Source organism: Phyllobates terribilis, unplaced genomic scaffold, assembly GCF_046119375.1.
Source record: "Phyllobates terribilis strain yellow unplaced genomic scaffold, ASM4611937v1 Scaffold_3226__1_contigs__length_85553, whole genome shotgun sequence".
Taxonomy (NCBI): domain Eukaryota; kingdom Metazoa; phylum Chordata; class Amphibia; order Anura; family Dendrobatidae; genus Phyllobates; species Phyllobates terribilis.
Window position 1 is genome coordinate 35,621 of NW_027365980.1, and position 25,908 is coordinate 61,528.

Here is a 25,908-nt window from a genome sequence, read left to right on the forward strand (position 1 = left end):
ATCTAAAACGCGTGGATTGCAGCAGCAGCAAGCCGAAAAGTGCAGGCATGTAAGGGATCTAGAGGTTGACAACATGTCTTCTTAACGGGAGTCCAGGAGCTCATCTCCACAAATGGACTTTTTAGGATCCTTGGGTGGCTCCGTAGTTTGAAACCAATTCTGGTTATCGCTTCTCGGCCTTTTGGCTAAGATCAAGTGTAGTATCTGTTCTTATCAGTTTAATATCTGATACGTCCCCTATCTGGGGACCATATATTAAATGGATTTTTAGAACAGGGAGATGGAAAAAGAGCTTGCTCTGTCCACTCCACGCATTGACCTGGTATTGCAGTATCTCCAGGACCGGTGCACCCCTTCTTTAATGCAGTTTCTAAAATCAGAAAGAATTGAATTCAATGTTTTTTGTTCATTTTGCTTGTTTGTCGGATTTTGGGATGGACTCTTTGGCTCTGCTTTTCTTCTCCTCATTGGATTTTTCATGTTCAAAGTTGCAGAAGCCAGATTACAAGCTCATTTTGGTTCAACTTCAGCAACTGTGCATTGCATTGCCATGTAATGTGATGCAATGCTATCTTTCTAGCTCTCCCTTTCTACTTCCTTTTGGATAAACAGACATATTAGGCAAGCATTTTGGAGCTTTCACCTAAATAACTACAGGTGGTGAGATAAGCTGCACAATATAATTGACCTTTCAGTATATTGTTGCACACACACCATCTATTTAGCAAATGCCCTTGTTATCAACAGCAGCCTTTTAAACTCACCCGAGCTAACAGGTATGTGCGCTGGTTACACTGCTGCGCTTAAAATTTCTTTTTTGGTTTGCTACAATGCCTTTTCTGAAACGTTGTCTCCTTCTGCTGGAACACTGACTTCTTTCATTTAATGCCTGCAGACTATAAAAGAGAACCCAACCCAAAAAGTTTGGTTGATTAGTCTGTGGCATTCTGTTAAACTGTTGCTTATGGCGGTCTCTGTGAGCTTCTCAGCGACATTCAGCCAGCCAGGTATCCTGCCTGCAGTAGATGGAATGTGGCAATGGAACGCTGGCTGCGCGTGTCATAATAGGCTCTGAGCCTTTATATACCTGTGCACAGCAGCAGCCACCTTCAGTCTGCTGCTGGACAGCCAGCAGCAGCAGCAGCAGGAGAGGTATGTAATCAGGAGCCCTCCTGCTAAGGGTAGACAGCTGCTCGTTCCACCCCACCCCCCGCCTTAATTGGTTCTCCTCCCTTCCAACGGTGTTGAGGCGGGTGGGAACAGCAGGGGGTGAAGGTGCTGTGTTTAAAGAGGTGGAGTTATGCAGATCTAAAACGCGTGGATTGCAGCAGCAGCAAGCCGAAAAGTGCAGGCATGTAAGGGATCTAGAGGTTGACAACATGTCTTCTTAACGGGAGTCCAGGAGCTCATCTCCACAAATGGACTTTTTAGGATCCTTGGGTGGCTCCGTAGTTTGAAACCAATTCTGGTTATCGCTTCTCGGCCTTTTGGCTAAGATCAAGTGTAGTATCTGTTCTTATCAGTTTAATATCTGATACGTCCCCTATCTGGGGACCATATATTAAATGGATTTTTAGAACAGGGAGATGGAAAAAGAGCTTGCTCTGTCCACTCCACGCATTGACCTGGTATTGCAGTATCTCCAGGACCGGTGCACCCCTTCTTTAATGCAGTTTCTAAAATCAGAAAGAATTGAATTCAATGTTTTTTGTTCATTTTGCTTGTTTGTCGGATTTTGGGATGGACTCTTTGGCTCTGCTTTTCTTCTCCTCATTGGATTTTTCATGTTCAAAGTTGCAGAAGCCAGATTACAAGCTCATTTTGGTTCAACTTCAGCAACTGTGCATTGCATTGCCATGTAATGTGATGCAATGCTATCTTTCTAGCTCTCCCTTTCTACTTCCTTTTGGATAAACAGACATATTAGGCAAGCATTTTGGAGCTTTCACCTAAATAACTACAGGTGGTGAGATAAGCTGCACAATATAATTGACCTTTCAGTATATTGTTGCACACACACCATCTATTTAGCAAATGCCCTTGTTATCAACAGCAGCCTTTTAAACTCACCCGAGCTAACAGGTATGTGCGCTGGTTACACTGCTGCGCTTAAAATTTCTTTTTTGGTTTGCTACAATGCCTTTTCTGAAACGTTGTCTCCTTCTGCTGGAACACTGACTTCTTTCATTTAATGCCTGCAGACTATAAAAGAGAACCCAACCCAAAAAGTTTGGTTGATTAGTCTGTGGCATTCTGTTAAACTGTTGCTTATGGCGGTCTCTGTGAGCTTCTCAGCGACATTCAGCCAGCCAGGTATCCTGCCTGCAGTAGATGGAATGTGGCAATGGAACGCTGGCTGCGCGTGTCATAATAGGCTCTGAGCCTTTATATACCTGTGCACAGCAGCAGCCACCTTCAGTCTGCTGCTGGACAGCCAGCAGCAGCAGCAGCAGGAGAGGTATGTAATCAGGAGCCCTCCTGCTAAGGGTAGACAGCTGCTCGTTCCACCCCACCCCCCGCCTTAATTGGTTCTCCTCCCTTCCAACGGTGTTGAGGCGGGTGGGAACAGCAGGGGGTGAAGGTGCTGTGTTTAAAGAGGTGGAGTTATGCAGATCTAAAACGCGTGGATTGCAGCAGCAGCAAGCCGAAAAGTGCAGGCATGTAAGGGATCTAGAGGTTGACAACATGTCTTCTTAACGGGAGTCCAGGAGCTCATCTCCACAAATGGACTTTTTAGGATCCTTGGGTGGCTCCGTAGTTTGAAACCAATTCTGGTTATCGCTTCTCGGCCTTTTGGCTAAGATCAAGTGTAGTATCTGTTCTTATCAGTTTAATATCTGATACGTCCCCTATCTGGGGACCATATATTAAATGGATTTTTAGAACAGGGAGATGGAAAAAGAGCTTGCTCTGTCCACTCCACGCATTGACCTGGTATTGCAGTATCTCCAGGACCGGTGCACCCCTTCTTTAATGCAGTTTCTAAAATCAGAAAGAATTGAATTCAATGTTTTTTGTTCATTTTGCTTGTTTGTCGGATTTTGGGATGGACTCTTTGGCTCTGCTTTTCTTCTCCTCATTGGATTTTTCATGTTCAAAGTTGCAGAAGCCAGATTACAAGCTCATTTTGGTTCAACTTCAGCAACTGTGCATTGCATTGCCATGTAATGTGATGCAATGCTATCTTTCTAGCTCTCCCTTTCTACTTCCTTTTGGATAAACAGACATATTAGGCAAGCATTTTGGAGCTTTCACCTAAATAACTACAGGTGGTGAGATAAGCTGCACAATATAATTGACCTTTCAGTATATTGTTGCACACACACCATCTATTTAGCAAATGCCCTTGTTATCAACAGCAGCCTTTTAAACTCACCCGAGCTAACAGGTATGTGCGCTGGTTACACTGCTGCGCTTAAAATTTCTTTTTTGGTTTGCTACAATGCCTTTTCTGAAACGTTGTCTCCTTCTGCTGGAACACTGACTTCTTTCATTTAATGCCTGCAGACTATAAAAGAGAACCCAACCCAAAAAGTTTGGTTGATTAGTCTGTGGCATTCTGTTAAACTGTTGCTTATGGCGGTCTCTGTGAGCTTCTCAGCGACATTCAGCCAGCCAGGTATCCTGCCTGCAGTAGATGGAATGTGGCAATGGAACGCTGGCTGCGCGTGTCATAATAGGCTCTGAGCCTTTATATACCTGTGCACAGCAGCAGCCACCTTCAGTCTGCTGCTGGACAGCCAGCAGCAGCAGCAGCAGGAGAGGTATGTAATCAGGAGCCCTCCTGCTAAGGGTAGACAGCTGCTCGTTCCACCCCACCCCCCGCCTTAATTGGTTCTCCTCCCTTCCAACGGTGTTGAGGCGGGTGGGAACAGCAGGGGGTGAAGGTGCTGTGTTTAAAGAGGTGGAGTTATGCAGATCTAAAACGCGTGGATTGCAGCAGCAGCAAGCCGAAAAGTGCAGGCATGTAAGGGATCTAGAGGTTGACAACATGTCTTCTTAACGGGAGTCCAGGAGCTCATCTCCACAAATGGACTTTTTAGGATCCTTGGGTGGCTCCGTAGTTTGAAACCAATTCTGGTTATCGCTTCTCGGCCTTTTGGCTAAGATCAAGTGTAGTATCTGTTCTTATCAGTTTAATATCTGATACGTCCCCTATCTGGGGACCATATATTAAATGGATTTTTAGAACAGGGAGATGGAAAAAGAGCTTGCTCTGTCCACTCCACGCATTGACCTGGTATTGCAGTATCTCCAGGACCGGTGCACCCCTTCTTTAATGCAGTTTCTAAAATCAGAAAGAATTGAATTCAATGTTTTTTGTTCATTTTGCTTGTTTGTCGGATTTTGGGATGGACTCTTTGGCTCTGCTTTTCTTCTCCTCATTGGATTTTTCATGTTCAAAGTTGCAGAAGCCAGATTACAAGCTCATTTTGGTTCAACTTCAGCAACTGTGCATTGCATTGCCATGTAATGTGATGCAATGCTATCTTTCTAGCTCTCCCTTTCTACTTCCTTTTGGATAAACAGACATATTAGGCAAGCATTTTGGAGCTTTCACCTAAATAACTACAGGTGGTGAGATAAGCTGCACAATATAATTGACCTTTCAGTATATTGTTGCACACACACCATCTATTTAGCAAATGCCCTTGTTATCAACAGCAGCCTTTTAAACTCACCCGAGCTAACAGGTATGTGCGCTGGTTACACTGCTGCGCTTAAAATTTCTTTTTTGGTTTGCTACAATGCCTTTTCTGAAACGTTGTCTCCTTCTGCTGGAACACTGACTTCTTTCATTTAATGCCTGCAGACTATAAAAGAGAACCCAACCCAAAAAGTTTGGTTGATTAGTCTGTGGCATTCTGTTAAACTGTTGCTTATGGCGGTCTCTGTGAGCTTCTCAGCGACATTCAGCCAGCCAGGTATCCTGCCTGCAGTAGATGGAATGTGGCAATGGAACGCTGGCTGCGCGTGTCATAATAGGCTCTGAGCCTTTATATACCTGTGCACAGCAGCAGCCACCTTCAGTCTGCTGCTGGACAGCCAGCAGCAGCAGCAGCAGGAGAGGTATGTAATCAGGAGCCCTCCTGCTAAGGGTAGACAGCTGCTCGTTCCACCCCACCCCCCGCCTTAATTGGTTCTCCTCCCTTCCAACGGTGTTGAGGCGGGTGGGAACAGCAGGGGGTGAAGGTGCTGTGTTTAAAGAGGTGGAGTTATGCAGATCTAAAACGCGTGGATTGCAGCAGCAGCAAGCCGAAAAGTGCAGGCATGTAAGGGATCTAGAGGTTGACAACATGTCTTCTTAACGGGAGTCCAGGAGCTCATCTCCACAAATGGACTTTTTAGGATCCTTGGGTGGCTCCGTAGTTTGAAACCAATTCTGGTTATCGCTTCTCGGCCTTTTGGCTAAGATCAAGTGTAGTATCTGTTCTTATCAGTTTAATATCTGATACGTCCCCTATCTGGGGACCATATATTAAATGGATTTTTAGAACAGGGAGATGGAAAAAGAGCTTGCTCTGTCCACTCCACGCATTGACCTGGTATTGCAGTATCTCCAGGACCGGTGCACCCCTTCTTTAATGCAGTTTCTAAAATCAGAAAGAATTGAATTCAATGTTTTTTGTTCATTTTGCTTGTTTGTCGGATTTTGGGATGGACTCTTTGGCTCTGCTTTTCTTCTCCTCATTGGATTTTTCATGTTCAAAGTTGCAGAAGCCAGATTACAAGCTCATTTTGGTTCAACTTCAGCAACTGTGCATTGCATTGCCATGTAATGTGATGCAATGCTATCTTTCTAGCTCTCCCTTTCTACTTCCTTTTGGATAAACAGACATATTAGGCAAGCATTTTGGAGCTTTCACCTAAATAACTACAGGTGGTGAGATAAGCTGCACAATATAATTGACCTTTCAGTATATTGTTGCACACACACCATCTATTTAGCAAATGCCCTTGTTATCAACAGCAGCCTTTTAAACTCACCCGAGCTAACAGGTATGTGCGCTGGTTACACTGCTGCGCTTAAAATTTCTTTTTTGGTTTGCTACAATGCCTTTTCTGAAACGTTGTCTCCTTCTGCTGGAACACTGACTTCTTTCATTTAATGCCTGCAGACTATAAAAGAGAACCCAACCCAAAAAGTTTGGTTGATTAGTCTGTGGCATTCTGTTAAACTGTTGCTTATGGCGGTCTCTGTGAGCTTCTCAGCGACATTCAGCCAGCCAGGTATCCTGCCTGCAGTAGATGGAATGTGGCAATGGAACGCTGGCTGCGCGTGTCATAATAGGCTCTGAGCCTTTATATACCTGTGCACAGCAGCAGCCACCTTCAGTCTGCTGCTGGACAGCCAGCAGCAGCAGCAGCAGGAGAGGTATGTAATCAGGAGCCCTCCTGCTAAGGGTAGACAGCTGCTCGTTCCACCCCACCCCCCACCTTAATTGGTTCTCCTCCCTTCCAACGGTGTTGAGGCGGGTGGGAACAGCAGGGGGTGAAGGTGCTGTGTTTAAAGAGGTGGAGTTATGCAGATCTAAAACGCGTGGATTGCAGCAGCAGCAAGCCGAAAAGTGCAGGCATGTAAGGGATCTAGAGGTTGACAACATGTCTTCTTAACAGGAGTCCAGGAGCTCATCTCCACAAATGGACTTTTTAGGATCCTTGGGTGGCTCCGTAGTTTGAAACCAATTCTGGTTATCGCTTCTCGGCCTTTTGGCTAAGATCAAGTGTAGTATCTGTTCTTATCAGTTTAATATCTGATACGTCCCCTATCTGGGGACCATATATTAAATGGATTTTTAGAACAGGGAGATGGAAAAAGAGCTTGCTCTGTCCACTCCACGCATTGACCTGGTATTGCAGTATCTCCAGGACCGGTGCACCCCTTCTTTAATGCAGTTTCTAAAATCAGAAAGAATTGAATTCAATGTTTTTTGTTCATTTTGCTTGTTTGTCGGATTTTGGGATGGACTCTTTGGCTCTGCTTTTCTTCTCCTCATTGGATTTTTCATGTTCAAAGTTGCAGAAGCCAGATTACAAGCTCATTTTGGTTCAACTTCAGCAACTGTGCATTGCATTGCCATGTAATGTGATGCAATGCTATCTTTCTAGCTCTCCCTTTCTACTTCCTTTTGGATAAACAGACATATTAGGCAAGCATTTTGGAGCTTTCACCTAAATAACTACAGGTGGTGAGATAAGCTGCACAATATAATTGACCTTTCAGTATATTGTTGCACACACACCATCTATTTAGCAAATGCCCTTGTTATCAACAGCAGCCTTTTAAACTCACCCGAGCTAACAGGTATGTGCGCTGGTTACACTGCTGCGCTTAAAATTTCTTTTTTGGTTTGCTACAATGCCTTTTCTGAAACGTTGTCTCCTTCTGCTGGAACACTGACTTCTTTCATTTAATGCCTGCAGACTATAAAAGAGAACCCAACCCAAAAAGTTTGGTTGATTAGTCTGTGGCATTCTGTTAAACTGTTGCTTATGGCGGTCTCTGTGAGCTTCTCAGCGACATTCAGCCAGCCAGGTATCCTGCCTGCAGTAGATGGAATGTGGCAATGGAACGCTGGCTGCGCGTGTCATAATAGGCTCTGAGCCTTTATATACCTGTGCACAGCAGCAGCCACCTTCAGTCTGCTGCTGGACAGCCAGCAGCAGCAGCAGCAGGAGAGGTATGTAATCAGGAGCCCTCCTGCTAAGGGTAGACAGCTGCTCGTTCCACCCCACCCCCCGCCTTAATTGGTTCTCCTCCCTTCCAACGGTGTTGAGGCGGGTGGGAACAGCAGGGGGTGAAGGTGCTGTGTTTAAAGAGGTGGAGTTATGCAGATCTAAAACGCGTGGATTGCAGCAGCAGCAAGCCGAAAAGTGCAGGCATGTAAGGGATCTAGAGGTTGACAACATGTCTTCTTAACGGGAGTCCAGGAGCTCATCTCCACAAATGGACTTTTTAGGATCCTTGGGTGGCTCCGTAGTTTGAAACCAATTCTGGTTATCGCTTCTCGGCCTTTTGGCTAAGATCAAGTGTAGTATCTTTTGAAAAGGCGGTTTTGGATGTTGGCCGCCCTAGTAGATTGATACATTATGCACACTGGGGTTTAGGCGCTTGTTAGTACGCCAGGTGGCTAATATAGTCATCTGGTGGAAAGCATGGCCCCCCAGGATCGACGCCATTGGGCCGGGGAAGATCGAAAGCCCGAAGTGTGAAGTGCCCCAGGAGTGGTGACCCTGGGGTGCCTTAACTCACTGGGATTGGGAACCCCACTTGAGTTTATGGCACATTTGCACTAGCACTTCAATATTTCTTTCTTCACACACACCCTTATTCCGGGCCTTCTGGCCTTAGGATGGGGAATTTTTCAATTCCCGGTCGAAGGTCCGGGCAGTATTATACTGTGAAACCTTCACTATTTATTTAATTTCTTTGTCACTGTGTGTCCACTTATTCACGTGTGTCACGTCCTACTAGGATTTTGTCGGGATGCGGTTCCCTTACGGGTTCCTCTCTTGGCAGGTCTAGGGGGGGAGTGTGTGGCCATCAGGTTCCGCTCCCCCCTGAACCCCCCTGGCTCTCCTCTTTCGGGAGGAGAGCGTTGTTGGCTCCCCTCTTCCGGGAGGGGAGCACAGTCTTTGGCTCCCAGTGCCTTGCTCGGGTGAGAACTCGGGCAGGTGCTGGGGGTAAGATTGGGTCGCCTCTGGCTTCGGCTGGAGGTGGCTTTTTGTCCCTGTTCCTCGCTGTGGCCTTTTGGCTCGGAGGGACGGGGAATGGTTTGGGGGACCCTTCTCCTTTTGGAGAGGGTTTCAAGAAGACCAGCATCCTAGTGCACTTTTTTTGTGGCACTTGTCACTTTTTTAAGCGCACTCGGGTTTTGTACACGAATTCGGGCTAAAAAAAAAAAAAAAAAAAAAAAAAAAAAAATCTGTTCTTATCAGTTTAATATCTGATACGTCCCCTATCTGGGGACCATATATTAAATGGATTTTTAGAACAGGGAGATGGAAAAAGAGCTTGCTCTGTCCACTCCACGCATTGACCTGGTATTGCAGTATCTCCAGGACCGGTGCACCCCTTCTTTAATGCAGTTTCTAAAATCAGAAAGAATTGAATTCAATGTTTTTTGTTCATTTTGCTTGTTTGTCGGATTTTGGGATGGACTCTTTGGCTCTGCTTTTCTTCTCCTCATTGGATTTTTCATGTTCAAAGTTGCAGAAGCCAGATTACAAGCTCATTTTGGTTCAACTTCAGCAACTGTGCATTGCATTGCCATGTAATGTGATGCAATGCTATCTTTCTAGCTCTCCCTTTCTACTTCCTTTTGGATAAACAGACATATTAGGCAAGCATTTTGGAGCTTTCACCTAAATAACTACAGGTGGTGAGATAAGCTGCACAATATAATTGACCTTTCAGTATATTGTTGCACACACACCATCTATTTAGCAAATGCCCTTGTTATCAACAGCAGCCTTTTAAACTCACCCGAGCTAACAGGTATGTGCGCTGGTTACACTGCTGCGCTTAAAATTTCTTTTTTGGTTTGCTACAATGCCTTTTCTGAAACGTTGTCTCCTTCTGCTGGAACACTGACTTCTTTCATTTAATGCCTGCAGACTATAAAAGAGAACCCAACCCAAAAAGTTTGGTTGATTAGTCTGTGGCATTCTGTTAAACTGTTGCTTATGGCGGTCTCTGTGAGCTTCTCAGCGACATTCAGCCAGCCAGGTATCCTGCCTGCAGTAGATGGAATGTGGCAATGGAACGCTGGCTGCGCGTGTCATAATAGGCTCTGAGCCTTTATATACCTGTGCACAGCAGCAGCCACCTTCAGTCTGCTGCTGGACAGCCAGCAGCAGCAGCAGCAGGAGAGGTATGTAATCAGGAGCCCTCCTGCTAAGGGTAGACAGCTGCTCGTTCCACCCCACCCCCCGCCTTAATTGGTTCTCCTCCCTTCCAACGGTGTTGAGGCGGGTGGGAACAGCAGGGGGTGAAGGTGCTGTGTTTAAAGAGGTGGAGTTATGCAGATCTAAAACGCGTGGATTGCAGCAGCAGCAAGCCGAAAAGTGCAGGCATGTAAGGGATCTAGAGGTTGACAACATGTCTTCTTAACGGGAGTCCAGGAGCTCATCTCCACAAATGGACTTTTTAGGATCCTTGGGTGGCTCCGTAGTTTGAAACCAATTCTGGTTATCGCTTCTCGGCCTTTTGGCTAAGATCAAGTGTAGTATCTGTTCTTATCAGTTTAATATCTGATACGTCCCCTATCTGGGGACCATATATTAAATGGATTTTTAGAACAGGGAGATGGAAAAAGAGCTTGCTCTGTCCACTCCACGCATTGACCTGGTATTGCAGTATCTCCAGGACCGGTGCACCCCTTCTTTAATGCAGTTTCTAAAATCAGAAAGAATTGAATTCAATGTTTTTTGTTCATTTTGCTTGTTTGTCGGATTTTGGGATGGACTCTTTGGCTCTGCTTTTCTTCTCCTCATTGGATTTTTCATGTTCAAAGTTGCAGAAGCCAGATTACAAGCTCATTTTGGTTCAACTTCAGCAACTGTGCATTGCATTGCCATGTAATGTGATGCAATGCTATCTTTCTAGCTCTCCCTTTCTACTTCCTTTTGGATAAACAGACATATTAGGCAAGCATTTTGGAGCTTTCACCTAAATAACTACAGGTGGTGAGATAAGCTGCACAATATAATTGACCTTTCAGTATATTGTTGCACACACACCATCTATTTAGCAAATGCCCTTGTTATCAACAGCAGCCTTTTAAACTCACCCGAGCTAACAGGTATGTGCGCTGGTTACACTGCTGCGCTTAAAATTTCTTTTTTGGTTTGCTACAATGCCTTTTCTGAAACGTTGTCTCCTTCTGCTGGAACACTGACTTCTTTCATTTAATGCCTGCAGACTATAAAAGAGAACCCAACCCAAAAAGTTTGGTTGATTAGTCTGTGGCATTCTGTTAAACTGTTGCTTATGGCGGTCTCTGTGAGCTTCTCAGCGACATTCAGCCAGCCAGGTATCCTGCCTGCAGTAGATGGAATGTGGCAATGGAACGCTGGCTGCGCGTGTCATAATAGGCTCTGAGCCTTTATATACCTGTGCACAGCAGCAGCCACCTTCAGTCTGCTGCTGGACAGCCAGCAGCAGCAGCAGCAGGAGAGGTATGTAATCAGGAGCCCTCCTGCTAAGGGTAGACAGCTGCTCGTTCCACCCCACCCCCCGCCTTAATTGGTTCTCCTCCCTTCCAACGGTGTTGAGGCGGGTGGGAACAGCAGGGGGTGAAGGTGCTGTGTTTAAAGAGGTGGAGTTATGCAGATCTAAAACGCGTGGATTGCAGCAGCAGCAAGCCGAAAAGTGCAGGCATGTAAGGGATCTAGAGGTTGACAACATGTCTTCTTAACGGGAGTCCAGGAGCTCATCTCCACAAATGGACTTTTTAGGATCCTTGGGTGGCTCCGTAGTTTGAAACCAATTCTGGTTATCGCTTCTCGGCCTTTTGGCTAAGATCAAGTGTAGTATCTGTTCTTATCAGTTTAATATCTGATACGTCCCCTATCTGGGGACCATATATTAAATGGATTTTTAGAACAGGGAGATGGAAAAAGAGCTTGCTCTGTCCACTCCACGCATTGACCTGGTATTGCAGTATCTCCAGGACCGGTGCACCCCTTCTTTAATGCAGTTTCTAAAATCAGAAAGAATTGAATTCAATGTTTTTTGTTCATTTTGCTTGTTTGTCGGATTTTGGGATGGACTCTTTGGCTCTGCTTTTCTTCTCCTCATTGGATTTTTCATGTTCAAAGTTGCAGAAGCCAGATTACAAGCTCATTTTGGTTCAACTTCAGCAACTGTGCATTGCATTGCCATGTAATGTGATGCAATGCTATCTTTCTAGCTCTCCCTTTCTACTTCCTTTTGGATAAACAGACATATTAGGCAAGCATTTTGGAGCTTTCACCTAAATAACTACAGGTGGTGAGATAAGCTGCACAATATAATTGACCTTTCAGTATATTGTTGCACACACACCATCTATTTAGCAAATGCCCTTGTTATCAACAGCAGCCTTTTAAACTCACCCGAGCTAACAGGTATGTGCGCTGGTTACACTGCTGCGCTTAAAATTTCTTTTTTGGTTTGCTACAATGCCTTTTCTGAAACGTTGTCTCCTTCTGCTGGAACACTGACTTCTTTCATTTAATGCCTGCAGACTATAAAAGAGAACCCAACCCAAAAAGTTTGGTTGATTAGTCTGTGGCATTCTGTTAAACTGTTGCTTATGGCGGTCTCTGTGAGCTTCTCAGCGACATTCAGCCAGCCAGGTATCCTGCCTGCAGTAGATGGAATGTGGCAATGGAACGCTGGCTGCGCGTGTCATAATAGGCTCTGAGCCTTTATATACCTGTGCACAGCAGCAGCCACCTTCAGTCTGCTGCTGGACAGCCAGCAGCAGCAGCAGCAGGAGAGGTATGTAATCAGGAGCCCTCCTGCTAAGGGTAGACAGCTGCTCGTTCCACCCCACCCCCCGCCTTAATTGGTTCTCCTCCCTTCCAACGGTGTTGAGGCGGGTGGGAACAGCAGGGGGTGAAGGTGCTGTGTTTAAAGAGGTGGAGTTATGCAGATCTAAAACGCGTGGATTGCAGCAGCAGCAAGCCGAAAAGTGCAGGCATGTAAGGGATCTAGAGGTTGACAACATGTCTTCTTAACGGGAGTCCAGGAGCTCATCTCCACAAATGGACTTTTTAGGATCCTTGGGTGGCTCCGTAGTTTGAAACCAATTCTGGTTATCGCTTCTCGGCCTTTTGGCTAAGATCAAGTGTAGTATCTTTTGAAAAGGCGGTTTTGGATGTTGGCCGCCCTAGTAGATTGATACATTATGCACACTGGGGTTTAGGCGCTTGTTAGTACGCCAGGTGGCTAATATAGTCATCTGGTGGAAAGCATGGCCCCCCAGGATCGACGCCATTGGGCCGGGGAAGATCGAAAGCCCGAAGTGTGAAGTGCCCCAGGAGTGGTGACCCTGGGGTGCCTTAACTCACTGGGATTGGGAACCCCACTTGAGTTTATGGCACATTTGCACTAGCACTTCAATATTTCTTTCTTCACACACACCCTTATTCCGGGCCTTCTGGCCTTAGGATGGGGAATTTTTCAATTCCCGGTCGAAGGTCCGGGCAGTATTATACTGTGAAACCTTCACTATTTATTTAATTTCTTTGTCACTGTGTGTCCACTTATTCACGTGTGTCACGTCCTACTAGGATTTTGTCGGGATGCGGTTCCCTTACGGGTTCCTCTCTTGGCAGGTCTAGGGGGGGAGTGTGTGGCCATCAGGTTCCGCTCCCCCCTGAACCCCCCTGGCTCTCCTCTTTCGGGAGGAGAGCGTTGTTGGCTCCCCTCTTCCGGGAGGGGAGCACAGTCTTTGGCTCCCAGTGCCTTGCTCGGGTGAGAACTCGGGCAGGTGCTGGGGGTAAGATTGGGTCGCCTCTGGCTTCGGCTGGAGGTGGCTTTTTGTCCCTGTTCCTCGCTGTGGCCTTTTGGCTCGGAGGGACGGGGAATGGTTTGGGGGACCCTTCTCCTTTTGGAGAGGGTTTCAAGAAGACCAGCATCCTAGTGCACTTTTTTTGTGGCACTTGTCACTTTTTTAAGCGCACTCGGGTTTTGTACACGAATTCGGGCTAAAAAAAAAAAAAAAAAAAATCTGTTCTTATCAGTTTAATATCTGATACGTCCCCTATCTGGGGACCATATATTAAATGGATTTTTAGAACAGGGAGATGGAAAAAGAGCTTGCTCTGTCCACTCCACGCATTGACCTGGTATTGCAGTATCTCCAGGACCGGTGCACCCCTTCTTTAATGCAGTTTCTAAAATCAGAAAGAATTGAATTCAATGTTTTTTGTTCATTTTGCTTGTTTGTCGGATTTTGGGATGGACTCTTTGGCTCTGCTTTTCTTCTCCTCATTGGATTTTTCATGTTCAAAGTTGCAGAAGCCAGATTACAAGCTCATTTTGGTTCAACTTCAGCAACTGTGCATTGCATTGCCATGTAATGTGATGCAATGCTATCTTTCTAGCTCTCCCTTTCTACTTCCTTTTGGATAAACAGACATATTAGGCAAGCATTTTGGAGCTTTCACCTAAATAACTACAGGTGGTGAGATAAGCTGCACAATATAATTGACCTTTCAGTATATTGTTGCACACACACCATCTATTTAGCAAATGCCCTTGTTATCAACAGCAGCCTTTTAAACTCACCCGAGCTAACAGGTATGTGCGCTGGTTACACTGCTGCGCTTAAAATTTCTTTTTTGGTTTGCTACAATGCCTTTTCTGAAACGTTGTCTCCTTCTGCTGGAACACTGACTTCTTTCATTTAATGCCTGCAGACTATAAAAGAGAACCCAACCCAAAAAGTTTGGTTGATTAGTCTGTGGCATTCTGTTAAACTGTTGCTTATGGCGGTCTCTGTGAGCTTCTCAGCGACATTCAGCCAGCCAGGTATCCTGCCTGCAGTAGATGGAATGTGGCAATGGAACGCTGGCTGCGCGTGTCATAATAGGCTCTGAGCCTTTATATACCTGTGCACAGCAGCAGCCACCTTCAGTCTGCTGCTGGACAGCCAGCAGCAGCAGCAGCAGGAGAGGTATGTAATCAGGAGCCCTCCTGCTAAGGGTAGACAGCTGCTCGTTCCACCCCACCCCCCGCCTTAATTGGTTCTCCTCCCTTCCAACGGTGTTGAGGCGGGTGGGAACAGCAGGGGGTGAAGGTGCTGTGTTTAAAGAGGTGGAGTTATGCAGATCTAAAACGCGTGGATTGCAGCAGCAGCAAGCCGAAAAGTGCAGGCATGTAAGGGATCTAGAGGTTGACAACATGTCTTCTTAACGGGAGTCCAGGAGCTCATCTCCACAAATGGACTTTTTAGGATCCTTGGGTGGCTCCGTAGTTTGAAACCAATTCAGGTTATCGCTTCTCGGCCTTTTGGCTAAGATCAAGTGTAGTATCTGTTCTTATCAGTTTAATATCTGATACGTCCCCTATCTGGGGACCATATATTAAATGGATTTTTAGAACAGGGAGATGGAAAAAGAGCTTGCTCTGTCCACTCCACGCATTGACCTGGTATTGCAGTATCTCCAGGACCGGTGCACCCCTTCTTTAATGCAGTTTCTAAAATCAGAAAGAATTGAATTCAATGTTTTTTGTTCATTTTGCTTGTTTGTCGGATTTTGGGATGGACTCTTTGGCTCTGCTTTTCTTCTCCTCATTGGATTTTTCATGTTCAAAGTTGCAGAAGCCAGATTACAAGCTCATTTTGGTTCAACTTCAGCAACTGTGCATTGCATTGCCATGTAATGTGATGCAATGCTATCTTTCTAGCTCTCCCTTTCTACTTCCTTTTGGATAAACAGACATATTAGGCAAGCATTTTGGAGCTTTCACCTAAATAACTACAGGTGGTGAGATAAGCTGCACAATATAATTGACCTTTCAGTATATTGTTGCACACACACCATCTATTTAGCAAATGCCCTTGTTATCAACAGCAGCCTTTTAAACTCACCCGAGCTAACAGGTATGTGCGCTGGTTACACTGCTGCGCTTAAAATTTCTTTTTTGGTTTGCTACAATGCCTTTTCTGAAACGTTGTCTCCTTCTGCTGGAACACTGACTTCTTTCATTTAATGCCTGCAGACTATAAAAGAGAACCCAACCCAAAAAGTTTGGTTGATTAGTCTGTGGCATTCTGTTAAACTGTTGCTTATGGCGGTCTCTGTGAGCTTCTCAGCGACATTCAGCCAGCCAGGTATCCTGCCTGCAGTAGATGGAATGTGGCAATGGAACGCTGGCTGCGCGTGTCATAATAGGCTCTGAGCCTTTATATACCTGTGCACAGCAGCAGCCACCTTCAGTCTGCTGCTGGACAGCCAGCAGCAGCAGCAGCAGGAGAGGTATGTAATCAGGAGCCCTCCTGCTAAGGGTAGACAGCTGCTCGTTCCACCCCACCCCCCGCCTTAATTGGTTCTCCTCCCTTCCAACGGTGTTGAGGCGGGTGGGAACAGCAGGGGGTGAAGGTGCTGTGTTTAAAGAGGTGGAGTTATGCAGATCTAAAACGCGTGGATTGCAGCAGCAGCAAGCCGAAAAGTGCAGGCATGTAAGGGATCTAGAGGTTGACAACATGTCTTCTTAACGGGAGTCCAGGAGCTCATCTCCACAAATGGACTTTTTAGGATCCTTGGGTGGCTCCGTAGTTTGAAACCAATTCTGGTTATCGCTTCTCGGCCTTTTGGCTAAGATCAAGTGTAGTATCTTTTGAAAAGGCAGTTTTGTCCTTGGGCTGCCCTAGTAAATTGATGCATATTACACACTGGTTTGGTGCACTTGTTAGTACGCCAGGTGGCTCATAGAGTTATCTGATGGAAAACATGGCCCTCCAGGATCGAAGTCACTAGGCTGGGTAAGTGTGAGGGCTTTGGAGCAATGTGCCCCAGGAGTAGGCGCCCTGGTGGGAGTCCAAGCTTACTGGGACTGGGAACCCCAGAAAGACTTGGCTTCGTAGCACGCTGCACCTTTGCCAATCATACTTTCTGAGCAACCCCCCCTATTCCTGGCCTCCGGGCTAGGAAGGGGAATTTTTATAAACCCGGTCGGAGGTCCGGTCAGCTTTGGGCTGAGAAACCAACACAGGCTCCAGCTCCACTAGGGTGGCAGCCTAGATGGAAGCTGGGAGCACGAAAACGGCTCTTCTCCGGCTTCGGCTAGGGAGAGCATCGGAGATCCCTGACCCTCGCTGTGGCCTTCTGGCTCGGAGGGATGGGGATGGTTTATTGGGGACCCTCTCCTCCGGGAAGGGTCCACATGAATCCTCGCCTCGTGCGCTGTTTTGGTGTGACTTCGGTCACATTTTTCAGTGCCTTGGATGCAGCTTCAATCAAAAAATCTGTTCTTATCAGTTTAATATCTGATACGTCCCCTATCTGGGGACCATATATTAAATGGATTTTTAGAACAGGGAGATGGAAAAAGAGCTTGCTCTGTCCACTCCACGCATTGACCTGGTATTGCAGTATCTCCAGGACCGGTGCACCCCTTCTTTAATGCAGTTTCTAAAATCAGAAAGAATTGAATTCAATGTTTTTTGTTCATTTTGCTTGTTTGTCGGATTTTGGGATGGACTCTTTGGCTCTGCTTTTCTTCTCCTCATTGGATTTTTCATGTTCAAAGTTGCAGAAGCCAGATTACAAGCTCATTTTGGTTCAACTTCAGCAACTGTGCATTGCATTGCCATGTAATGTGATGCAATGCTATCTTTCTAGCTCTCCCTTTCTACTTCCTTTTGGATAAACAGACATATTAGGCAAGCATTTTGGAGCTTTCACCTAAATAACTACAGGTGGTGAGATAAGCTGCACAATATAATTGACCTTTCAGTATATTGTTGCACACACACCATCTATTTAGCAAATGCCCTTGTTATCAACAGCAGCCTTTTAAACTCACCCGAGCTAACAGGTATGTGCGCTGGTTACACTGCTGCGCTTAAAATTTCTTTTTTGGTTTGCTACAATGCCTTTTCTGAAACGTTGTCTCCTTCTGCTGGAACACTGACTTCTTTCATTTAATGCCTGCAGACTATAAAAGAGAACCCAACCCAAAAAGTTTGGTTGATTAGTCTGTGGCATTCTGTTAAACTGTTGCTTATGGCGGTCTCTGTGAGCTTCTCAGCGACATTCAGCCAGCCAGGTATCCTGCCTGCAGTAGATGGAATGTGGCAATGGAACGCTGGCTGCGCGTGTCATAATAGGCTCTGAGCCTTTATATACCTGTGCACAGCAGCAGCCACCTTCAGTCTGCTGCTGGACAGCCAGCAGCAGCAGCAGCAGGAGAGGTATGTAATCAGGAGCCCTCCTGCTAAGGGTAGACAGCTGCTCGTTCCACCCCACCCCCCGCCTTAATTGGTTCTCCTCCCTTCCAACGGTGTTGAGGCGGGTGGGAACAGCAGGGGGTGAAGGTGCTGTGTTTAAAGAGGTGGAGTTATGCAGATCTAAAACGCGTGGATTGCAGCAGCAGCAAGCCGAAAAGTGCAGGCATGTAAGGGATCTAGAGGTTGACAACATGTCTTCTTAACGGGAGTCCAGGAGCTCATCTCCACAAATGGACTTTTTAGGATCCTTGGGTGGCTCCGTAGTTTGAAACCAATTCTGGTTATCGCTTCTCGGCCTTTTGGCTAAGATCAAGTGTAGTATCTGTTCTTATCAGTTTAATATCTGATACGTCCCCTATCTGGGGACCATATATTAAATGGATTTTTAGAACAGGGAGATGGAAAAAGAGCTTGCTCTGTCCACTCCACGCATTGACCTGGTATTGCAGTATCTCCAGGACCGGTGCACCCCTTCTTTAATGCAGTTTCTAAAATCAGAAAGAATTGAATTCAATGTTTTTTGTTCATTTTGCTTGTTTGTCGGATTTTGGGATGGACTCTTTGGCTCTGCTTTTCTTCTCCTCATTGGATTTTTCATGTTCAAAGTTGCAGAAGCCAGATTACAAGCTCATTTTGGTTCAACTTCAGCAACTGTGCATTGCATTGCCATGTAATGTGATGCAATGCTATCTTTCTAGCTCTCCCTTTCTACTTCCTTTTGGATAAACAGACATATTAGGCAAGCATTTTGGAGCTTTCACCTAAATAACTACAGGTGGTGAGATAAGCTGCACAATATAATTGACCTTTCAGTATATTGTTGCACACACACCATCTATTTAGCAAATGCCCTTGTTATCAACAGCAGCCTTTTAAACTCACCCGAGCTAACAGGTATGTGCGCTGGTTACACTGCTGCGCTTAAAATTTCTTTTTTGGTTTGCTACAATGCCTTTTCTGAAACGTTGTCTCCTTCTGCTGGAACACTGACTTCTTTCATTTAATGCCTGCAGACTATAAAAGAGAACCCAACCCAAAAAGTTTGGTTGATTAGTCTGTGGCATTCTGTTAAACTGTTGCTTATGGCGGTCTCTGTGAGCTTCTCAGCGACATTCAGCCAGCCAGGTATCCTGCCTGCAGTAGATGGAATGTGGCAATGGAACGCTGGCTGCGCGTGTCATAATAGGCTCTGAGCCTTTATATACCTGTGCACAGCAGCAGCCACCTTCAGTCTGCTGCTGGACAGCCAGCAGCAGCAGCAGCAGGAGAGGTATGTAATCAGGAGCCCTCCTGCTAAGGGTAGACAGCTGCTCGTTCCACCCCACCCCCCGCCTTAATTGGTTCTCCTCCCTTCCAACGGTGTTGAGGCGGGTGGGAACAGCAGGGGGTGAAGGTGCTGTGTTTAAAGAGGTGGAGTTATGCAGATCTAAAACGCGTGGATTGCAGCAGCAGCAAGCCGAAAAGTGCAGGCATGTAAGGGATCTAGAGGTTGACAACATGTCTTCTTAACGGGAGTCCAGGAGCTCATCTCCACAAATGGACTTTTTAGGATCCTTGGGTGGCTCCGTAGTTTGAAACCAATTCTGGTTATCGCTTCTCGGCCTTTTGGCTAAGATCAAGTGTAGTATCTGTTCTTATCAGTTTAATATCTGATACGTCCCCTATCTGGGGACCATATATTAAATGGATTTTTAGAACAGGGAGATGGAAAAAGAGCTTGCTCTGTCCACTCCACGCATTGACCTGGTATTGCAGTATCTCCAGGACCGGTGCACCCCTTCTTTAATGCAGTTTCTAAAATCAGAAAGAATTGAATTCAATGTTTTTTGTTCATTTTGCTTGTTTGTCGGATTTTGGGATGGACTCTTTGGCTCTGCTTTTCTTCTCCTCATTGGATTTTTCATGTTCAAAGTTGCAGAAGCCAGATTACAAGCTCATTTTGGTTCAACTTCAGCAACTGTGCATTGCATTGCCATGTAATGTGATGCAATGCTATCTTTCTAGCTCTCCCTTTCTACTTCCTTTTGGATAAACAGACATATTAGGCAAGCATTTTGGAGCTTTCACCTAAATAACTACAGGTGGTGAGATAAGCTGCACAATATAATTGACCTTTCAGTATATTGTTGCACACACACCATCTATTTAGCAAATGCCCTTGTTATCAACAGCAGCCTTTTAAACTCACCCGAGCTAACAGGTATGTGCGCTGGTTACACTGCTGCGCTTAAAATTTATTTTTTGGTTTGCTACAATGCCTTTTCTGAAACGTTGTCTCCTTCTGCTGGAACACTGACTTCTTTCATTTAATGCCTGCAGACTATAAAAGAGAACCCAACCCAAAAAGTTTGGTTGATTAGTCTGTGGCATTCTGTTAAACTGTTGCTTATGGCGGTCTCTGTGAGCTTCTCAGCGACATTCAGCCAGCCAGGTATCCTGCCTGCAGTAGATGGAATGTGGCAATGGAACGCTGGCTGCGCGTGTCATAATAGGCTCTGAGCCTTTATATACCTGTGCACAGCAGCAGCCACCTTCAGTCTGCTGCTGGACAGCCAGCAGCAGCAGCAGCAGGAGAGGTATGTAATCAGGAGCCCTCCTGCTAAGGGTAGACAGCTGCTCGTTCCACCCCACCCCCCGCCTTAATTGGTTCTCCTCCCTTCCAACGGTGTTGAGGCGGGTGGGAACAGCAGGGGGTGAAGGTGCTGTGTTTAAAGAGGTGGAGTTATGCAGATCTAAAACGCGTGGATTGCAGCAGCAGCAAGCCGAAAAGTGCAGGCATGTAAGGGATCTAGAGGTTGACAACATGTCTTCTTAACGGGAGTCCAGGAGCTCATCTCCACAAATGGACTTTTTAGGATCCTTGGGTGGCTCCGTAGTTTGAAACCAATTCTGGTTATCGCTTCTCGGCCTTTTGGCTAAGATCAAGTGTAGTATCTGTTCTTATCAGTTTAATATCTGATACGTCCCCTATCTGGGGACCATATATTAAATGGATTTTTAGAACAGGGAGATGGAAAAAGAGCTTGCTCTGTCCACTCCACGCATTGACCTGGTATTGCAGTATCTCCAGGACCGGTGCACCCCTTCTTTAATGCAGTTTCTAAAATCAGAAAGAATTGAATTCAATGTTTTTTGTTCATTTTGCTTGTTTGTCGGATTTTGGGATGGACTCTTTGGCTCTGCTTTTCTTCTCCTCATTGGATTTTTCATGTTCAAAGTTGCAGAAGCCAGATTACAAGCTCATTTTGGTTCAACTTCAGCAACTGTGCATTGCATTGCCATGTAATGTGATGCAATGCTATCTTTCTAGCTCTCCCTTTCTACTTCCTTTTGGATAAACAGACATATTAGGCAAGCATTTTGGAGCTTTCACCTAAATAACTACAGGTGGTGAGATAAGCTGCACAATATAATTGACCTTTCAGTATATTGTTGCACACACACCATCTATTTAGCAAATGCCCTTGTTATCAACAGCAGCCTTTTAAACTCACCCGAGCTAACAGGTATGTGCGCTGGTTACACTGCTGCGCTTAAAATTTCTTTTTTGGTTTGCTACAATGCCTTTTCTGAAACGTTGTCTCCTTCTGCTGGAACACTGACTTCTTTCATTTAATGCCTGCAGACTATAAAAGAGAACCCAACCCAAAAAGTTTGGTTGATTAGTCTGTGGCATTCTGTTAAACTGTTGCTTATGGCGGTCTCTGTGAGCTTCTCAGCGACATTCAGCCAGCCAGGTATCCTGCCTGCAGTAGATGGAATGTGGCAATGGAACGCTGGCTGCGCGTGTCATAATAGGCTCTGAGCCTTTATATACCTGTGCACAGCAGCAGCCACCTTCAGTCTGCTGCTGGACAGCCAGCAGCAGCAGCAGCAGGAGAGGTATGTAATCAGGAGCCCTCCTGCTAAGGGTAGACAGCTGCTCGTTCCACCCCACCCCCCGCCTTAATTGGTTCTCCTCCCTTCCAACGGTGTTGAGGCGGGTGGGAACAGCAGGGGGTGAAGGTGCTGTGTTTAAAGAGGTGGAGTTATGCAGATCTAAAACGCGTGGATTGCAGCAGCAGCAAGCCGAAAAGTGCAGGCATGTAAGGGATCTAGAGGTTGACAACATGTCTTCTTAACGGGAGTCCAGGAGCTCATCTCCACAAATGGACTTTTTAGGATCCTTGGGTGGCTCCGTAGTTTGAAACCAATTCTGGTTATCGCTTCTCGGCCTTTTGGCTAAGATCAAGTGTAGTATCTGTTCTTATCAGTTTAATATCTGATACGTCCCCTATCTGGGGACCATATATTAAATGGATTTTTAGAACAGGGAGATGGAAAAAGAGCTTGCTCTGTCCACTCCACGCATTGACCTGGTATTGCAGTATCTCCAGGACCGGTGCACCCCTTCTTTAATGCAGTTTCTAAAATCAGAAAGAATTGAATTCAATGTTTTTTGTTCATTTTGCTTGTTTGTCGGATTTTGGGATGGACTCTTTGGCTCTGCTTTTCTTCTCCTCATTGGATTTTTCATGTTCAAAGTTGCAGAAGCCAGATTACAAGCTCATTTTGGTTCAACTTCAGCAACTGTGCATTGCATTGCCATGTAATGTGATGCAATGCTATCTTTCTAGCTCTCCCTTTCTACTTCCTTTTGGATAAACAGACATATTAGGCAAGCATTTTGGAGCTTTCACCTAAATAACTACAGGTGGTGAGATAAGCTGCACAATATAATTGACCTTTCAGTATATTGTTGCACACACACCATCTATTTAGCAAATGCCCTTGTTATCAACAGCAGCCTTTTAAACTCACCCGAGCTAACAGGTATGTGCGCTGGTTACACTGCTGCGCTTAAAATTTCTTTTTTGGTTTGCTACAATGCCTTTTCTGAAACGTTGTCTCCTTCTGCTGGAACACTGACTTCTTTCATTTAATGCCTGCAGACTATAAAAGAGAACCCAACCCAAAAAGTTTGGTTGATTAGTCTGTGGCATTCTGTTAAACTGTTGCTTATGGCGGTCTCTGTGAGCTTCTCAGCGACATTCAGCCAGCCAGGTATCCTGCCTGCAGTAGATGGAATGTGGCAATGGAACGCTGGCTGCGCGTGTCATAATAGGCTCTGAGCCTTTATATACCTGTGCACAGCAGCAGCCACCTTCAGTCTGCTGCTGGACAGCCAGCAGCAGCAGCAGCAGGAGAGGTATGTAATCAGGAGCCCTCCTGCTAAGGGTAGACAGCTGCTCGTTCCACCCCACCCCCCGCCTTAATTGGTTCTCCTCCCTTCCAACGGTGTTGAGGCGGGTGGGAACAGCAGGGGGTGAAGGTGCTGTGTTTAAAGAGGTGGAGTTATGCAGATCTAAAACGCGTGGATTGCAGCAGCAGCAAGCCGAAAAGTGCAGGCATGTAAGGGATCTAGAGGTTGACAACATGTCTTCTTAACGGGAGTCCAGGAGCTCATCTCCACAAATGGACTTTTTAGGATCCTTGGGTGGCTCCGTAGTTTGAAACCAATTCTGGTTATCGCTTCTCGGCCTTTTGGCTAAGATCAAGTGTAGTATCTGTTCTTATCAGTTTAATATCTGATACGTCCCCTATCTGGGGACCATATATTAAATGGATTTTTAGAACAGGGAGATGGAAAAAGAGCTTGCTCTGTCCACTCCACGCATTGACCTGGTATTGCAGTATCTCCAGGACCGGTGCACCCCTTCTTTAATGCAGTTTCTAAAATCAGAAAGAATTGAATTCAATGTTTTTTGTTCATTTTGCTTGTTTGTCGGATTTTGGGATGGACTCTTTGGCTCTGCTTTTCTTCTCCTCATTGGATTTTTCATGTTCAAAGTTGCAGAAGCCAGATTACAAGCTCATTTTGGTTCAACTTCAGCAACTGTGCATTGCATTGCCATGTAATGTGATGCAATGCTATCTTTCTAGCTCTCCCTTTCTACTTCCTTTTGGATAAACAGACATATTAGGCAAGCATTTTGGAGCTTTCACCTAAATAACTACAGGTGGTGAGATAAGCTGCACAATATAATTGACCTTTCAGTATATTGTTGCACACACACCATCTATTTAGCAAATGCCCTTGTTATCAACAGCAGCCTTTTAAACTCACCCGAGCTAACAGGTATGTGCGCTGGTTACACTGCTGCGCTTAAAATTTCTTTTTTGGTTTGCTACAATGCCTTTTCTGAAACGTTGTCTCCTTCTGCTGGAACACTGACTTCTTTCATTTAATGCCTGCAGACTATAAAAGAGAACCCAACCCAAAAAGTTTGGTTGATTAGTCTGTGGCATTCTGTTAAACTGTTGCTTATGGCGGTCTCTGTGAGCTTCTCAGCGACATTCAGCCAGCCAGGTATCCTGCCTGCAGTAGATGGAATGTGGCAATGGAACGCTGGCTGCGCGTGTCATAATAGGCTCTGAGCCTTTATATACCTGTGCACAGCAGCAGCCACCTTCAGTCTGCTGCTGGACAGCCAGCAGCAGCAGCAGCAGGAGAGGTATGTAATCAGGAGCCCTCCTGCTAAGGGTAGACAGCTGCTCGTTCCACCCCACCCCCCGCCTTAATTGGTTCTCCTCCCTTCCAACGGTGTTGAGGCGGGTGGGAACAGCAGGGGGTGAAGGTGCTGTGTTTAAAGAGGTGGAGTTATGCAGATCTAAAACGCGTGGATTGCAGCAGCAGCAAGCCGAAAAGTGCAGGCATGTAAGGGATCTAGAGGTTGACAACATGTCTTCTTAACGGGAGTCCAGGAGCTCATCTCCACAAATGGACTTTTTAGGATCCTTGGGTGGCTCCGTAGTTTGAAACCAATTCTGGTTATCGCTTCTCGGCCTTTTGGCTAAGATCAAGTGTAGTATCTGTTCTTATCAGTTTAATATCTGATACGTCCCCTATCTGGGGACCATATATTAAATGGATTTTTAGAACAGGGAGATGGAAAAAGAGCTTGCTCTGTCCACTCCACGCATTGACCTGGTATTGCAGTATCTCCAGGACCGGTGCACCCCTTCTTTAATGCAGTTTCTAAAATCAGAAAGAATTGAATTCAATGTTTTTTGTTCATTTTGCTTGTTTGTCGGATTTTGGGATGGACTCTTTGGCTCTGCTTTTCTTCTCCTCATTGGATTTTTCATGTTCAAAGTTGCAGAAGCCAGATTACAAGCTCATTTTGGTTCAACTTCAGCAACTGTGCATTGCATTGCCATGTAATGTGATGCAATGCTATCTTTCTAGCTCTCCCTTTCTACTTCCTTTTGGATAAACAGACATATTAGGCAAGCATTTTGGAGCTTTCACCTAAATAACTACAGGTGGTGAGATAAGCTGCACAATATAATTGACCTTTCAGTATATTGTTGCACACACACCATCTATTTAGCAAATGCCCTTGTTATCAACAGCAGCCTTTTAAACTCACCCGAGCTAACAGGTATGTGCGCTGGTTACACTGCTGCGCTTAAAATTTCTTTTTTGGTTTGCTACAATGCCTTTTCTGAAACGTTGTCTCCTTCTGCTGGAACACTGACTTCTTTCATTTAATGCCTGCAGACTATAAAAGAGAACCCAACCCAAAAAGTTTGGTTGATTAGTCTGTGGCATTCTGTTAAACTGTTGCTTATGGCGGTCTCTGTGAGCTTCTCAGCGACATTCAGCCAGCCAGGTATCCTGCCTGCAGTAGATGGAATGTGGCAATGGAACGCTGGCTGCGCGTGTCATAATAGGCTCTGAGCCTTTATATACCTGTGCACAGCAGCAGCCACCTTCAGTCTGCTGCTGGACAGCCAGCAGCAGCAGCAGCAGGAGAGGTATGTAATCAGGAGCCCTCCTGCTAAGGGTAGACAGCTGCTCGTTCCACCCCACCCCCCGCCTTAATTGGTTCTCCTCCCTTCCAACGGTGTTGAGGCGGGTGGGAACAGCAGGGGGTGAAGGTGCTGTGTTTAAAGAGGTGGAGTTATGCAGATCTAA

At 45.8% G+C, this 25,908-nt stretch overlaps 16 non-coding genes and 5 pseudogenes across 16 annotated transcripts; all 21 read left to right on the forward strand.

The window, feature by feature from the left end:
* Window positions 1–165: 165 nt before the first annotated feature.
* Window positions 166–356, forward strand: LOC141247709 (U2 spliceosomal RNA). Its single transcript, XR_012311112.1, has one exon. It is a non-coding gene; the product is annotated as a U2 spliceosomal RNA (small nuclear RNA).
* Window positions 357–1,471: 1,115 nt separating this feature from the next.
* Window positions 1,472–1,662, forward strand: LOC141247710 (U2 spliceosomal RNA). Its single transcript, XR_012311113.1, has one exon. It is a non-coding gene; the product is annotated as a U2 spliceosomal RNA (small nuclear RNA).
* A 1,115-nt stretch (window positions 1,663–2,777) lies between these two features.
* On the forward strand, window positions 2,778–2,968 carry LOC141247712 (U2 spliceosomal RNA). The gene has a single exon (XR_012311115.1). It is a non-coding gene; the product is annotated as a U2 spliceosomal RNA (small nuclear RNA).
* A 1,115-nt stretch (window positions 2,969–4,083) lies between these two features.
* On the forward strand, window positions 4,084–4,274 carry LOC141247713 (U2 spliceosomal RNA). The gene has a single exon (XR_012311116.1). It is a non-coding gene; the product is annotated as a U2 spliceosomal RNA (small nuclear RNA).
* A 1,115-nt stretch (window positions 4,275–5,389) lies between these two features.
* On the forward strand, window positions 5,390–5,580 carry LOC141247714 (U2 spliceosomal RNA). The gene has a single exon (XR_012311117.1). It is a non-coding gene; the product is annotated as a U2 spliceosomal RNA (small nuclear RNA).
* Window positions 5,581–6,695: 1,115 nt separating this feature from the next.
* LOC141247715 (U2 spliceosomal RNA) lies at window positions 6,696–6,886 on the forward strand. The gene has a single exon (XR_012311118.1). It is a non-coding gene; the product is annotated as a U2 spliceosomal RNA (small nuclear RNA).
* Window positions 6,887–8,001: 1,115 nt separating this feature from the next.
* LOC141247688 (U2 spliceosomal RNA) lies at window positions 8,002–8,093 on the forward strand (annotated as a pseudogene).
* Window positions 8,094–8,853: 760 nt separating this feature from the next.
* LOC141247682 (U2 spliceosomal RNA) lies at window positions 8,854–9,079 on the forward strand (annotated as a pseudogene).
* A 1,115-nt stretch (window positions 9,080–10,194) lies between these two features.
* Window positions 10,195–10,385, forward strand: LOC141247716 (U2 spliceosomal RNA). Its single transcript, XR_012311119.1, has one exon. It is a non-coding gene; the product is annotated as a U2 spliceosomal RNA (small nuclear RNA).
* A 1,115-nt stretch (window positions 10,386–11,500) lies between these two features.
* On the forward strand, window positions 11,501–11,691 carry LOC141247718 (U2 spliceosomal RNA). The gene has a single exon (XR_012311120.1). It is a non-coding gene; the product is annotated as a U2 spliceosomal RNA (small nuclear RNA).
* Window positions 11,692–12,806: 1,115 nt separating this feature from the next.
* On the forward strand, window positions 12,807–12,898 carry LOC141247689 (U2 spliceosomal RNA; annotated as a pseudogene).
* Window positions 12,899–13,657: 759 nt separating this feature from the next.
* On the forward strand, window positions 13,658–13,873 carry LOC141247679 (U2 spliceosomal RNA; annotated as a pseudogene).
* Window positions 13,874–14,988: 1,115 nt separating this feature from the next.
* On the forward strand, window positions 14,989–15,179 carry LOC141247719 (U2 spliceosomal RNA). The gene has a single exon (XR_012311121.1). It is a non-coding gene; the product is annotated as a U2 spliceosomal RNA (small nuclear RNA).
* A 1,115-nt stretch (window positions 15,180–16,294) lies between these two features.
* On the forward strand, window positions 16,295–16,410 carry LOC141247684 (U2 spliceosomal RNA; annotated as a pseudogene).
* Window positions 16,411–16,934: 524 nt separating this feature from the next.
* LOC141247676 (U2 spliceosomal RNA) lies at window positions 16,935–17,116 on the forward strand. Its single transcript, XR_012311090.1, has one exon. It is a non-coding gene; the product is annotated as a U2 spliceosomal RNA (small nuclear RNA).
* A 1,115-nt stretch (window positions 17,117–18,231) lies between these two features.
* LOC141247720 (U2 spliceosomal RNA) lies at window positions 18,232–18,422 on the forward strand. The gene has a single exon (XR_012311122.1). It is a non-coding gene; the product is annotated as a U2 spliceosomal RNA (small nuclear RNA).
* A 1,115-nt stretch (window positions 18,423–19,537) lies between these two features.
* Window positions 19,538–19,728, forward strand: LOC141247721 (U2 spliceosomal RNA). The gene has a single exon (XR_012311123.1). It is a non-coding gene; the product is annotated as a U2 spliceosomal RNA (small nuclear RNA).
* A 1,115-nt stretch (window positions 19,729–20,843) lies between these two features.
* LOC141247722 (U2 spliceosomal RNA) lies at window positions 20,844–21,034 on the forward strand. Its single transcript, XR_012311124.1, has one exon. It is a non-coding gene; the product is annotated as a U2 spliceosomal RNA (small nuclear RNA).
* A 1,115-nt stretch (window positions 21,035–22,149) lies between these two features.
* Window positions 22,150–22,340, forward strand: LOC141247724 (U2 spliceosomal RNA). The gene has a single exon (XR_012311126.1). It is a non-coding gene; the product is annotated as a U2 spliceosomal RNA (small nuclear RNA).
* Window positions 22,341–23,455: 1,115 nt separating this feature from the next.
* On the forward strand, window positions 23,456–23,646 carry LOC141247725 (U2 spliceosomal RNA). The gene has a single exon (XR_012311127.1). It is a non-coding gene; the product is annotated as a U2 spliceosomal RNA (small nuclear RNA).
* A 1,115-nt stretch (window positions 23,647–24,761) lies between these two features.
* On the forward strand, window positions 24,762–24,952 carry LOC141247726 (U2 spliceosomal RNA). Its single transcript, XR_012311128.1, has one exon. It is a non-coding gene; the product is annotated as a U2 spliceosomal RNA (small nuclear RNA).
* Window positions 24,953–25,908: the final 956 nt, after the last annotated feature.